Here is a 14,008-nt window from a genome sequence, read left to right on the forward strand (position 1 = left end):
GAACAAAACCATTACTGACTAGTATTAATTACCAGGAGCCCCTGTCGTGGGCCAGCTCCCCCGTGTGCTCGGAGCTGTACAGACACACGACACGGAGACGGTCCCCGCCCCAGTCAGGTGCCATTCACACCTGGAGTCACTGCAGAGCTGCTCTGGGTGCTGTAGAGCTACAGGGGAGCTTGTCTGCCAACCGGGGCTGTATCAAACCGGGGGAGAGGCGGGGGCGGGATAATACCAACAGCCCAGACTCGCTCTGAGACCCCCTGAGGGCCCAGCTGGGTGTGGGGCTGGGAGCAGGGACGCTAAGCCAGACCCCTCACCTGCTACCACCAGCTCCACGGAGTGGCTGGGCTCTGACCAGACGAGCGGGTCCCACTTGGTGCGATATCGGCAGCTGTAGCTCCCTGCATCTCCCTGGCTCACGTTGCGGATAGGAAACTCAACCACGTCCAAAGCAGGGTCTGTGGTATGATGTCCAGCCATGGCTCCATCTTTCCTCAAAAGGAACCTCACTCCCAGACACTGACACTCACACCGGATGGTCACGGCTTCTCCCTGGGCAACCCCTCCACTGGGGCGCAGGGAGATGTTGGGTTTGGGGTATCTGAACTCTGCAGGCAGAAGGAGACAGGCCGTGAGACAGATCCCGGCACGGTCACTGCGCCCCGTCCCCACAGCCCGGCCCCAGTGACAAGGTCAATAAAGGGGGCCGGCAGGGAGAGTCTCCTGGATGCTTTTCCCCCGAATCCAAGACCGAGAGAGCTGGGATAGCAACACAAGAGACACAGGGCTCCCCACCCACCAGCAGGGCAACGGCGCGGATCCATCTGCCAGGAGCCCATGGAGGGGTGGCTGGGGCAGGGCAAGGAGAGGCCAAGGGAACATACAAGCCAATTGCGTTTTATCTCCATCGGCTGGGGCAGGAGAAATCAGTTCGGTGGGGAATGATCACAAGCGAATCAGAGTTCGCTGGTGTAGCAGGAACTGCTGGGGAGGGTCACACTGGGAACTATTGCCGAGCTGCCTGAACAGTAACTACCATTGGCTGAATTAAATCCACTTCACGGGCAACAATTTACATTCACGGAGCACCAGGAGCTGGAGTTGGAATGTCCAAGGCACTAGGCCAGAACCCACCACGCTACGGTCCCTTCGCGGCTGCTCTGATTGCAGCCTCTGTACGGCCAGAGTTTGAAGGGAAATTTCTTAGGACGGTTGTTGCAGCTTGAGCCATCCTCTTGCCCCATCTGTTTGCTGCTCCGAGTTCCAGCTCAGGTACCTGCAGCGATTTCTCCAGGCGATGGGTTGGCTTCTCAACTGAACAACTGTCCCTTCGCTGCGTTTTCTATAGTCTCTTTGCTCTCAGACAATTTGTCTATTTCTGTCGCTGCACCTGAAGGTGCCGGGCAGACGTTGTGTCCGTACTATTCGCTTTACTTTCGCTACTGCTCATGTCCTCCTCATTTCTTCAGCCCGTTTCTCTTTGCTCACAGCCAGGGCCGGTGCTTCCATTTAGGCGGTCGCCTATGCCAGGATTTGGGGGGGCAGCAATTCAGCAGCGGGGGGTCCTTCCGCTATCTGGGTCTTCGGCGGCAATTCTACGGCGGGTCCTTCACTCACTTTGGGACCCGCTGCCGAAGTGCCCCAAAGCCTGGGAGCGAGGAAGGACCCCCCGCCGCAGAATTGCCACCCAACGGGAGCGCGGGAAGGACCCCTGCCTAGGCAGGGCCGGCTCAGACTTGGGGCGGCAAAATGGCTAGAGCCAGCCCTGCGCCTAGGGCGCCAAAAACCCTGGCACCGCTCCTGCTCACAGCTCATTTCTGTCACGTTTCATTTGTGCTTCGCTTCTCTTGCGGTTTTCTAACAATTGCTTAGGTGACTTAGAGACTCTTTTTTTCTTTGTATTTCAGTGCCCGGATCTTCCTTTAACTTTCCCCCTCCTGCCTCTGTCTTTCCTCTGTCTGCCTCCTCCTGGGGGGCGGGTGAAGGGGCAAAGCAAGGGGAGGACAACCCGAGCGGGAGGCGGCGGGTTCTGATGCAGGAAACAGAAAATACTGGACAATTTGCCTGTTTTTAAGAAAAAGACGGGACACCTGCAAGAGGGTTAGATACAGGACTGTCCCTTTAAAAATGGGAGGTCTGGTCATCATCACCACCCCTGCCCCGAGTCAACCAGGAGTCATCCCTGACTGCAAGGGGGGCAGGGGCAGGTTCTGATCTCAGCCCCCTGGGATCAATACAAGGAGGTTGAACTGAATTTAAGGTGAGGGTTCAGGACTCAGCTCCTCTTTTCCTCTGCTCCTTCTCCCCTCCCCTTGCTGAACGCTAAAGTTTCCCCTGCCCCACAGATACTCACATCTGGACATCCCGCTCTGTCCGGCCAGCCAGCAGCCTAGAAAGGAGACGGTTCATTAGGGACCAGATCCCAGAGCGACTGGATCCCACACCCTGGTCTCAGATCCCTCCCCCTATGGACACAAGGCCTGGCTGTCTCTGATACTCACCGAGGAAGAGGATCACGAGAGCACACGCCATGACGGGGACTGCGAGGGGCCCCTCAGTGCTCCCTCCAATACCCCAATGGGTCACTAGCTGGGAGAGACTCAGGGACCTTCTAATGCCCCCGCAGAGACCCTGCCCCGAGCTGGAGGAGACACTGTCTCCCCTAGAGAGGGACCTGACACAGCTTTTGTGTATACGCCATTGGCTAGAAGGCAGCAGGAAGCTGGGGGTCAGGGCTCCATTCCCGGCTCCGGGAGGGGAGTGGGGTCCAGTGGTCAGAGCAGGGGGCTGGGAGCCAGCACCCGGCTGTGATGGTTGCGCCGTTGCCTGTCAGTTCTCACCCAGCGCTGGGTAACGCCGGGGGCACCGCGACTCGGGGGCAGCGTTAGAAGATGGTTCAGAAGCCCGGCCAGATGATCCCAATGGGATCCTTAAATCCCCCACCTCCCTGCTCTCCTGCCAGCCCCCCAACTGCTCAGGAGCCTCCCCCCATAGATGCTCTCAGCCCCAAGGAGCAGGAGGGGGACAAGCAGGAGATTCAGTGCCTAGCACAGTCACGCCCCAGCCTGTTGCCCACAACTGACACCCCCCACCCCTGCATGCCCCCTTCTCCCATCCTGCCCCCTGGCCTATCCCCCTTCGAATCCCCCCCAGCCTGTTCCCCTCATGACCTCCCGCCACCACAGTCCTTCCCTCCTCATACCCCCATCCCCTGCCCTGTTTCCCCTCAAGTGCCTGTCAATCCGCCGTAACTGTGGGCAGATGCCCTGGTCTCAGATCCCACCCCCGTATGGACACAAGGCCTGTATGTCTCCGTTACTCACCAAGGAAGAAGATCATGAGAGCAGATGCCATGATGGGAGCAGCAAGGGGCCCCTCAGCGCTACCTCCAACACTCCAGTGTCCGGCTCCACCAAGCCCCAAATAAGGAACTCAGCTGGTGGCTCCAGCAACAGGCAGTTGACAATATCTTGCATCTTCCTGTGTCCACCACACGCTGTCTCTAATCTCCAGGCGAAGTCTACTGCGGTCAAAGTAAGCAGAGGGCTTTGCAAAATCCTGGAAACCCAGGGACTGTCAGCCCTGGCCAAGCATCATGTACCTTGTAGTTTGTCTATGTCTCGGTGGAGAGGGAGGACAGGTCACCCTCGACGTACCCTGCAGCCTTGTGGAAGGTGCACTGGGCTGGGAACTAGGTGACCCCAGGGTCTGGTCTTCAATCTTCCACTGACCACGATTTCCATGAAAATTCCATCCCCTTTTCAATCTGGGTTCAAGCCCGGTCGATGACCCATGTATGTAAAATTAATACCTGATTGTGCAGTTAAAGGATGGTGTCATAATGGACCTGTAAGAGGGGACAGAGTCAAGGTTGTTCGGGAAACCATAAGTGTGGCATTTTCTGGTGCTGGAAGGTTTGACTCTGTAGCTTTTCCTGTAACTCTGCAAACTTTCTCACCTGCGACCTGAGCCATGGCACCATCTGAGGAGCAGGCATGATGAGGGACACCTGGGTTTGCTGCGCCTTGCACTGTAGCTGAGCGGTGATGACGGGTTTACACTGGAATGCATGGTTCTAAGGGGCTTTTCTCAGCGTGTGAATTAATCAACCAGGTTCAAAAGAAAACAAGAGGAAGACAAAATTCCATCCCAGGCCCCCAACGGGTCACCAGCCGGGAGAGACCCAGGGACCTTCTAATTCCCCCGCAGAGACCCTGCCTCCAAGCTGGAGGAGACACTGTCTGTGGTTATGTGGCCAGGCCCCTTGTCGTAGCTTCCTACTCAGATTTGAACCTTAGCGTTCATAAACTGAGAAGCTAGCATGAAACTCCCCCAAGCTTATTACCAGCTTGGATCTGATATCACTGCCACCAATCAGGATTCTGAGTACCTGATAAACTCTCTGGTCTCCCCCAACCTTTCCCTGGGGGACCCCCAAGACTCAGATGCCCTGAGCCTCCAACAAAGGAAAATAACCCACTTCCCTTCCTGCTCTTTACTTCCTCCCAGATTTTCCCGCCCTGGGGATACTAGGAGATTTCCCTGCTTCAATCCCTTGAAACACAAAACAGAGAGGACGATTTACCTTCCCCCCTCCTTCTTCTCCCCCCTCCCAGTCTTTCCCTGAGAGAGACAGTACTCCTGGCACAGAGATTCCTATCCCCTTGCCTTAACTAGGAAAAGAAAATCCAACAAGTTTTAAAAAGAAAACTTTATATAAAAAGAAAGAAAATACATAGAATATAAACTCTGCATTCAAGAGACAATACAGGGCTATTGCTTATAAGAAAATAGGAATAAACAGTCTGATTCAAAAGATATCCAATTTGAAACATTCCAGCAAGTTACACACATGTAAATACAAACTACAATATAAACCTATTGCTTTTCCTTTTGTACTCACAACTTGGTAACAGAAGGGTAGAAAGAAGCTTGGAGATAGAAAGAAAAGCTCTTCTCTCATAGCCGAGAGAAACAAAACAGACAGAAAAAAGCCAAAACCCCCCAGAAGTTCCCTCCCTCACTTTGAAAAATCCGGTTTCCTGATTGTTCCTCTGGTCAGGTGTTTGGTTCCCTTTGTTAACCCTTTACAGGTAAAAGAAACATTAACCCTTAGCTATCTGTTTATGACACCCCTACAGAGGGACGTGACACAGGCTTTGTTTATATGCCATTGGCTAGAGGGCAGAAGAAAGCTGTGGGCAGGGGGCTCCATTCCCGGCTCTGGGAGGGGAGTGGGGTCCAGTGGTTAGAGTGTGGGGGCATCTGGGAGCCAGGACCACTGATGTTCTGGTTGCGCTGTTGTCCGTCCGTTCTCACACAGCGCTGGGTAACGCCAGGGGCATCACAACTTCGGTGCAGCATTAGAAGATGGTTCAGGAGCCCGTCCAGATGGTCCTAATGGTCTTCTTAAATCTCTGACTCTATGCTCACCAGCTCCCCCCCAGCTGCTCAGGAGCCTCTCCCCATAGCTGCTTTCAGCCTCGCAGAGCAGGAAGGGGGCTAGCAGCAGATTCAGTACCTGGAAGAATCACCGCCTGGCCTGTCACCCACAACCAACACCCCCCACCCCTACCTGCCCCCATCTCCCATCTTGCCCCCTAGCCTATCCCTCTTCGAATCCTCCTGAGCCTGTCCCCCCGCACACCCTCCCCGCACCACGGTCCTTCCCTCCTCATACCCAGGGCTGCCCAGAGGAGGGGGCAAATGGAGCAATTTGCCCCAGGCCCCCACAAGAATATAATATTCTATAGTTTTGCAACTTTTTTTTAAATGGAATGGGCCCCCGAAATTGCTTTGCCCCACGCCCCCCTGAATCCTCTGGGTGGCCCTGCTCACACCTCCGTCCCCTGCCCTGTTTCCCCTCAAGTGCCCATCAATCTGCCCCCAGTGAAGATGGCCGCCATCACCCAGTGTCCCCAGTTGGCTGGGCACCAGGCTGCCCTCTGGGAATTGCGCCTACTTGGGATTGGAGGGGTAGTAGGGGGCAGGGGAATACGGGGAGTGGGAGAATGTGGGGGAACATTGTCGGGGTGGGGGCTGAGGGTAGGAGCTGAGGGGGTCAGGGCAGTGGAGGGAAAGTAGTATACAGCTTGACAGTATTCATCACCATGTATTTTTTACAGGTTTCTATGCCCCATTTAGGGCTTATGTCCCATCCTCTGTTCCCATTTCCGCTGGTGTTGAGGTTTGGCTCTGTCGGCTATGTTGAATTTTTTTATTATTATTAACGTTTGAACGGGGGGGGGGGGAATATTGCGTCCTTGTGCTTTGATACATTTGGTTGATTGTTTAGAGGAAAAGGTTGAAATAACGGCGTGAGAGAACTTAAAGAAAAATAAAGATTTTTGCTTTTAATGGGTTAGTTTGAAAGAATAGAGGCAAGTTATTAAAAGAGATTTTGGGTTCGATTTAGTAAGGAGAGATGATTTTAAAGGCCTAGTTTTGCATGTCAATAAAGAATAAAAAAATGAAATCAATTAAAATGTTTATTAAATATAAAGTTAAGTTAAAAAAACGCATGGCAGAAAAAGGGAATTTTATAAAGCAGAAACTGTTTAGTCAGCACATGGTAAAAAATATAAAGGCTGTTAATAAAGGAGCATTTAAAATATTAACTATAAGGGGAAGATAACAAAGAGCATTTCAAAATACTAAATAAAAGAGAAAAATATAAAGATAGATTAAAAGAGGGAAACTGGCAGGAAAAGGAAGCCCCTTTGCAAAGGGCAAAGATAGACAGGACGTGGTTGAGCCAGAGAGATGAGAGAGATCTTACCCTTGTAACTGTTCCTGGGAGAATAGGGGCCTCCCAAGGGTCACAGTCCCCCAGGCTACTTATTTCCGCCTTTGGATCGGACTGATCAGATGCTGTTCTACAGCTGCGTCATAGAATATATTTCCCTCAACCAATCGTATAATTCCAAGATATTTAAACAAGGGACATCTCCCCGTCCTCCCCACCCCTTTAACTGCCTTATTCTTATCTAAAAAACCAGACCCCAAGCATCTTTCCTGCCATGTAGCATTTTTACATAGATTCTTTAATAAAGGCTAAAACCACAAGCCCTTATTAACAAACAGTTTTTAAACGTTTTTTCCCCTATGCTTTTGTGAGGACAATTTGAAGCTGCAGCAAAAGCAGCTTTGTTAGCCAGCGAATTAGCGATAAAGAAGGCTCTTAGATGTCCAGAGCGTAACAATACGAAGTTTGTTTCTTTTTAAACTTTAGAACAAGAGTAAAAGTTACATTAAGTTTTGTAAAGGAATAAAGCTCTATTTTATAATCACTTGAAAAGATAAGCCTATTTGAAGAATCAGCCTATTTTTTATAGGTGTTTCAATAAAAAATGAGCATGCAGAAACACCCCAGGGCAGTGGTCCCCAACCTTTTCGTCTGGTGGGTGCCGGACAAAGGACCATGGCGGCGGTGGAGCATCGGCTGAAATGCCGCCGAATTTCTGTGGCGTTTCGGCGGTGACGCCTCTCGATGACGCCACTTGCCGCAGACAAGCGACATCATTGAGAGGTATCACCACCGAAACACCGCAGAAATTCAGCGGCATTTTGGCGGATGCTCCTCCGCTGGCCAGGATGCGGGCGCATTTAGATGCCCCCGTGGGCACCATGTTGGGGCCCCCTGCTCCAGGGTTAAAACCACAGACAACCAGTTTATCAAAGTAATTTATAGTAATGAAAAAAGTTTTCCCCTCTGCTTTTGCTAACATTGGTTATTTTTTAGTGAGGACAATTTGAAGCAGCTTTTCTAAATTAGTGGATTAGAAAAGAAGACCACTTTGAAAGACAAGCCTAGCTAAAGAAACATCCTTCCATTTAACACTTTTACATGTGTGTGCATCCGACGAAGTGGGTATTCACCCACGAAAGCTCATGCTCCAATACCTCTGTTAGTCTATAAGGTGCCACAGGACTCTTTGCTGCTTTTAATAAAAGATGAGTATGCAGAAACACCTCAAGGTTAAACCCACAAACCTTTACTAATAAAAAGGTTTTAAAAGCTTTTCCGTATGTTTTTAGTGAGGACAATTTGAAGCTGCAGCAAAAACAGCATCTGTGAGCCAGTGGATCAGAGCTAAGAAGATTGCTTCTTCCCCCACTTTTTAACAAATACAAGGGAAAGTTATATTAAGGATTGTATAGGAATAAACAAGCCCATATGAACACACAGCCCTTTATTAAGCACTTTTGCATATGTTTCAATAAAAAAATTGCATGCAGAAACCATCCCAGGGTTAAAGCCACAAACAAACAGTTTATAAAAGTAATTCAGTAATAAAAATGTTTTCCCCCTATGTTTTAGACCCGGGACCAGCAACCTCATAAGTCATGTGCTCCAGCCCCCTAATTCATTTTTGGGTTGCTTCCGCTGAAATCTTTCAATGTTTTCACATCCTTTTTGTGTGTGGGGCCCAAATTCTGGATACAGTATCCAGATGAGGCCTATCCAGATACCGAATAGAGGGGAATAATCACCGTCCCTCGATCTGCTGGCAACAGACGTACTATACAGCCCAAATGGCATAGCCCTTTTGGAACACGGGCCCCACTGTCGATCAATATCCAGCTCTCGTTACTGTAAAACAGCCTAGGTCTTTTCTGCAGAGCTGCTGCCCTAGCCATTCCGGTCCTAGTCTGTAAGTGTAATGGGATTTCTTCTGTCTAAAGTGCAAGGACTCTGCACTTGTCCTTGTTGAAACCCACATTGGTTCTTTTGCAATCCTCTAATTTTCAAGGACTCTGATCCTATCCGTACCCTCGCAGTCTGTCTCTAGCACTCTCAGTTAGTTCATCTGCAAACTTGCTAGAGCGAGTTCACACATCCTCCACGTCATTAATGAAGATATGACAAAAACGGCCCAGGAGACCCTTCGGGGACTCCACTTGATACTGGTCAGCTAGACATGGAGCCGGTTGATCACTTACTCTGTGATCATGGTGATTAGGACCAGTTTTCTATCACCTATAGTCTTCATCAGCTGCCCTATTCTTTACTGGTTGGCAAAGAATATACTGTGGGAGACCGTATAAAAGCTTATAACTAATGTCAAGAATACCAACGTAAATCACTGCTTTCCCTCATCCCGATCCAGTGATCTCTCATAGAAGGCATTTGCTGACTTACCTTTGTGAATCCATGCTGACTGTTCCTGATCACTTTCCTCTCTCTAAATGCCTCCCTCACGACTCCCCCTTAGCCTGTCTCCTCAGACACCATATCGCGTTCTCTTAACCGCCCCACCACTGCTCCTTCTGTCTCCTTCAAATTCCTGTCCGTGCGTTCTCGCTGATGCTCAGCCCATCTCCTCTAATACTTCCCCAGCGCAAGGCCTCTAGGCGATGTTCGTCCGGAAACAATATTCGTCAATAGCTTTGCAGAGGGGGTCTCTACAGGCAGAGGCTCAGGAGGTTGGAAAACTCTCTCCTCACTAGTGTTACCGGCTAGGGGTCTGGGATGGGTTTTCAAACAGAGATTCGCTGGTTCACTCGGCTCTGGTGCAACCACGCAGCACAGCCGCTTCACTAGGCAAAAGCTTTCGGGTTGAACCCGCGCGCGGACAAGGAATCACACTGGTTGTCTATTGAAAATGGGGCTGAGCGAATGCGGCAACAGCAGAGTTAGCCGGCTCCAAGTCTGGCTGCTTCAGGAGTCACCGAGGAGAGCGTTGTATTCAGAACAGCTGGGCTTTGGAGAAGAAACTGGAATATTCACTCTCAGATCGGACGGGCAGGGCAGCGCTGAACCCGCTCCTAGATGTAAGGGGAAAGGGTCCGCTATTGTGGGGAATTTCTGGCTTAATACTACCAGTGGGACTTGGCTAGTGAAGGAATCTGGTCTGACGCTCCCACTCACTTATGCAAGAGGCCTGATCGACTTATCTGGATGTCGAGGGGGTGTCTCTTCTGGAGCCTCCCTTAGTATTGGGTGTGACTAACTTGCTGGGAGGAAATTTTCCCTGTTTTTTAGCGTGTTTGTTTTTCCAATTGGTTGCTTTGCATGTGCGAGAGGGGGTGGAGAACTTGCAGTGTCATCGGGACGGAGGTGTTTAGTTCAGGGATAGGATTGTGGCAAGGATGAGGGGAGGGGAAGTATGTTGGTTGTGTGTGATAATTAGAGGAGCGCAAGAGAGAAATTGTGACGATCAAGCACCCGGGGGAATTGACTGTTGATTAGCCGAAGATGTGGCTGAGATGGAGGACCCCTAGCAACGGTGGCGACGGTGTAGTGTCAAGTGGCGGAACCCAGCTTAGATCGCTAGCGGGTCTTTCTGCTCACAGTGGGAGGACGGCAGTGTGGCTGCAACGGGGGGAGTACAGGATGGACTAGTGTGGTGAGGCCGGTGACCTGACCAGGTCTTGGTTTAGCAGGCAGAAGGTAGGGCAAGACTAGAGGATGGGGACGGAAGAGGAGGTCCAAAGAGGCCATGCCTTGTTGTAGGCGAAATGTACGTGTTTGCATGAGAGTAGAAATGCGATAAGTGGATGTGGGGGTGGTTGGGCCTTAGGCGTGGACTAAGTTAGTATGCGGGTCAGGGCTGGGAGCAGGGGGTACTGGGCTTGGATGCGGGGACCAGTCCAGAGGCACACTGGATCGCGAGGGCGAGACTTGGGATAGTGGTTAGGTGTTAGGGATGGGGCGAGAGGCTGAGAGGCATACGAGATGATGATGTCCTGTGCTCGGTGTTAAGATGCTCAGGTTACCTGTCTCTCTGTGTGGATGCTGGCTTGAGAGTCGCTCCAGTTGGAGATCATTGAGACTGGCCATTATTGCTTTGAGGCGGGTGGAGGGAGATGCGGTGGTACACAACTGCGGGGTCCAGAGTGAGTGGGTATGGGACATCGAGGGGAGCCAAGCGGGATGGAGACAGATGTGCTAGGCCAGAGAGGTGCAGTCTACTGGGAGTGGGAGTGTGGCTGACCTACCGGCAGAGAGGTGGACCCACGGAGCAGGGCTGTGAGAAAAGTTTGTCTAACTGAAGAGGGTTTTCCACGCACGGACTCACAGGGTGCAAGAGGTTGGGTAGTTAGACTCTGAGTTCTGTGAGCAATGTCAGATGACGACAGTAGTCTCCGCACCCTAGGACTCTCCAGGTATCCTGTCTTCCATACAAGTTGGGGCACATGCTGCAGGTGCGGCAGCTAAGCAGAGGGAACTGTTGGAAATAGAACAGGCGGGAAAGTGATCCAGGGATCAATCTCCTCTGTCACCATTTCCAGCTTCGGTGAATAGGCGTAGAGGTGAGGAGACGACGCGACAGTCGACTGTGCCGAGCTGGCTATAGCATTGATGGACCTTGTGAGGGGTAAGTCACAGAGACGCCTTGAGATGTCACCTGATGTGCTGAGACTTCCCTCTAGCCCATTTTCCTCTGCCCGCTTGGACACAGACCCTGCTTGTTGAGCACGAGACACACTGGCCAGCTGCACACACAGACCCAGGTATCGTGTCATGGCCCTCAAAGCTGCAATTTACGACCAAATGGCCCAGGTCCCTATCCAGCACCCCGAACACTGGCTGGCATAGAGCCAGATGGGACCCAATACCGGCACAAAATTTTGGCGTCATAGCAGAAGTTGGGGGATAATACGCAGTTTTTTAAAACTATAGGTACTAAGCTTATACAGGGTAAAATGCTCATAAAGTTGATCTAGCTTGCTTCAACTGGAAGAGAGAGATGCACAGCGTTTGCTCCCGGGTATTAATCTTATGATTTTATTAGTAGAAAAAGGAGGCTTTTAAGTAATTATAAAACAAAACACACAAGTCTAAGCTAATAACATTTATAGAAGTGATTACAGGTAAAACCTGAGAAGATGTTGCATAAGCTTCTTTCACAGCTAAACTGCTTCCTACTCTGTGCCTGATCCTTTCCCCTGGTACAGCCCTTCTTAGCTCCAGCTAGGTGGTAAGTTAGGATTTCTCATGACTGTGCAGCCGCTGATGTTTGTTCATTCATCGTTTGGCGACAAGATGGGAATCCTTGGTCTGTCATCTTGGGGGTGCCCACGCCGTCCCTTAAATGGGAAAAAGGATAGGGTACAAGGGATTAAAGATGGGATTTCCCAGTATGTAAGTGAAATGGTCAGACCTGTCCATGAGCGCGTCAACCTTCTTCAGGACTGCCTGCAGGTGGGCAGTGGAGGGCAAGTAGAAACAGGATGGCCTATACAGTGGCATTGCGCGTAAGCTGCAAAATGGGAGCACTTCAAGATACTGTAAATAACAATTAATGGCCTTGTTTGCATGAGTAAAGAGAACTCAAGAGTTAACGTTCAGCATTTCTAGTTTTAGATACATAGAAAGATACATATCATGCCAAAAGGATGGCCACCTCAGTAGAATCATCCAAGCTTTGGTAAATGATAGCTTACAGAGAGTAGGTTTTTGCGGTTGTATAAGCATATTATGTTCAATATTTCACACGGCGACTAGGCATATTTCCATAAAGAATAAGAAGGTTGCAACGTCAAATGCATTGAGGAGTTCATCCGGAGTGCTGCTGTCAGGTTAGGGAGATGATTAGTGGGGGAGGATTCTCTGAGGCAGGGGTGGTGTGGTGCGTGGGAGGGAGGGGGTGTGAGCCGTTGCGTCTGCAAGCCGGTCATGGGGAAGCAGCTCGTACACCCGGATGGAGTATTAGTCATCTATGCGCGACAAGATACAGGCTCCTGGGGGTGCAGAGAAAAGTGGTGGTTGTAGAGGTCTGTGTCATCGCGTCACCCAGCGCCTGGGGGAAAGAAAATAGGGGTATCAGGAAGGGGGGGTCACTTCATCTAGGGCTGGCCCACTCGGAGACGAGGGGTGTAGTATGGCAGTCCAGCAGGATCAGCCAGAGATTCGAGCGAGGAACCAGTCTTAAGGCGCTCGAATGCGGCACGGCAGGATGGGGCAATGGTTGATCGTATGATATTATGAAGGAGTGGGTAAGCAGTGCGAGGGGGGGCTGCTCTGCGGGGAAAGAGAAAATACTTAGCACGGCGTCAGGACGGGAAGATTCAGAGCCGCCTGGTGCTGCCAGCGATTGGAGCAGAGCCCAGCCTGCTCTCTGGTCGGTCTGGCCCAAGCCCCTCTGGGGGTTCCCGGCGCAGCAGGCTCTGGATCTCCCTGGGGCGCGACCCCTCAGGGAAAGCTGCAATCTGCTGCCTGGGGCTGAGCTCATGCTTCGGATAAGAAGGGTCGGATGCGACAAACTACCCCCTGAGACCCGGCCTCAGCACCAGGCAGGGGATGGGGACAATCAGAGCCTCAGGATCTTAGCCCCCAGTACAGGAACCACCCAGCTCCTTGTCCCATAGGACACCTCCTGCACCAATGGTGCTCTGCCCTGCCTGTCTGCTGTGAGTGAGCCCATTCTCTGGGGTCAGTTGCGTGTGCAACACGCACAGCAGGCAGTGTGTGCGGGGGAGGGGGGAGGCTGGTATTCATCAGTCGCCCCACGACTCGGGCGGTGCCAGGCCGTGGCAACCAGGGCACAGACAGGGGCAACAGAACGTCTATGGAAGGTCAGGGATCCCTGAGACGACACCCGTGTGGGAGGGGAAGGCAAGACGGAGAGATTCTGGGTATGCTCTGCCAGTGGGATAGTTATGTGCCAAGAGGGGATTATTGCCCAGGGTTCCTGGTACCGAGAGCTGGTCCCCAATTCTCACAAGCCAAGCCCCAGGACCTGGCTCCCCTGGATCCCTCAGCAAATTCTAGGCAGGAGCTGCATGGCGGGAGTGATCAGGCAGAAGCTGGGGTTCGTGAGGTAGTTGTGAGTGAAGGGTGGAGGGGGTGCAATGGGTGCACAGCTGGAAGGTGTATGAGGCCACAGACACACAGAGTCACTCGCCCATCTTCCTGACAGCGCTGCAGCTGTGGGCACTACGACTGTCTTCCAACGGGTGGTTCAATGGAATATTCCCTCTGCATCAGCCCTCACTCCAGCTGGCTGCTGGGGCCCCCGCCTGGTGGGTGAACCCCAGTGACTCTGTTCTGTTCGTTTTC

The 14,008-nt window shown here is 51.7% G+C and overlaps 1 protein-coding gene and 1 long non-coding RNA gene across 2 annotated transcripts in view; both read right to left on the reverse strand.

Annotated features, from left to right (window-relative positions):
• Positions 1-14,008, reverse strand: part of LOC116834899 (alpha-1B-glycoprotein-like) — a 110,440-nt gene that overhangs the window by 19,656 nt on the left and 76,776 nt on the right. The gene's annotated exons all lie outside the window — the stretch shown is intronic.
• On the reverse strand, positions 900-6,889 carry LOC116834917 (uncharacterized). Its single transcript, XR_012656775.1, has 4 exons — positions 6,782-6,889; positions 3,327-3,850; positions 2,357-2,392; positions 900-1,279 (listed from the first exon to the last, which is right to left on the reverse strand). It is a non-coding gene; the product is annotated as an uncharacterized LOC116834917 (long non-coding RNA).

The sequence above is a fragment of the Chelonoidis abingdonii genome, chromosome 11 (assembly GCF_003597395.2).
Source record: "Chelonoidis abingdonii isolate Lonesome George chromosome 11, CheloAbing_2.0, whole genome shotgun sequence".
NCBI lineage: Eukaryota > Metazoa > Chordata > Testudines > Testudinidae > Chelonoidis > Chelonoidis abingdonii.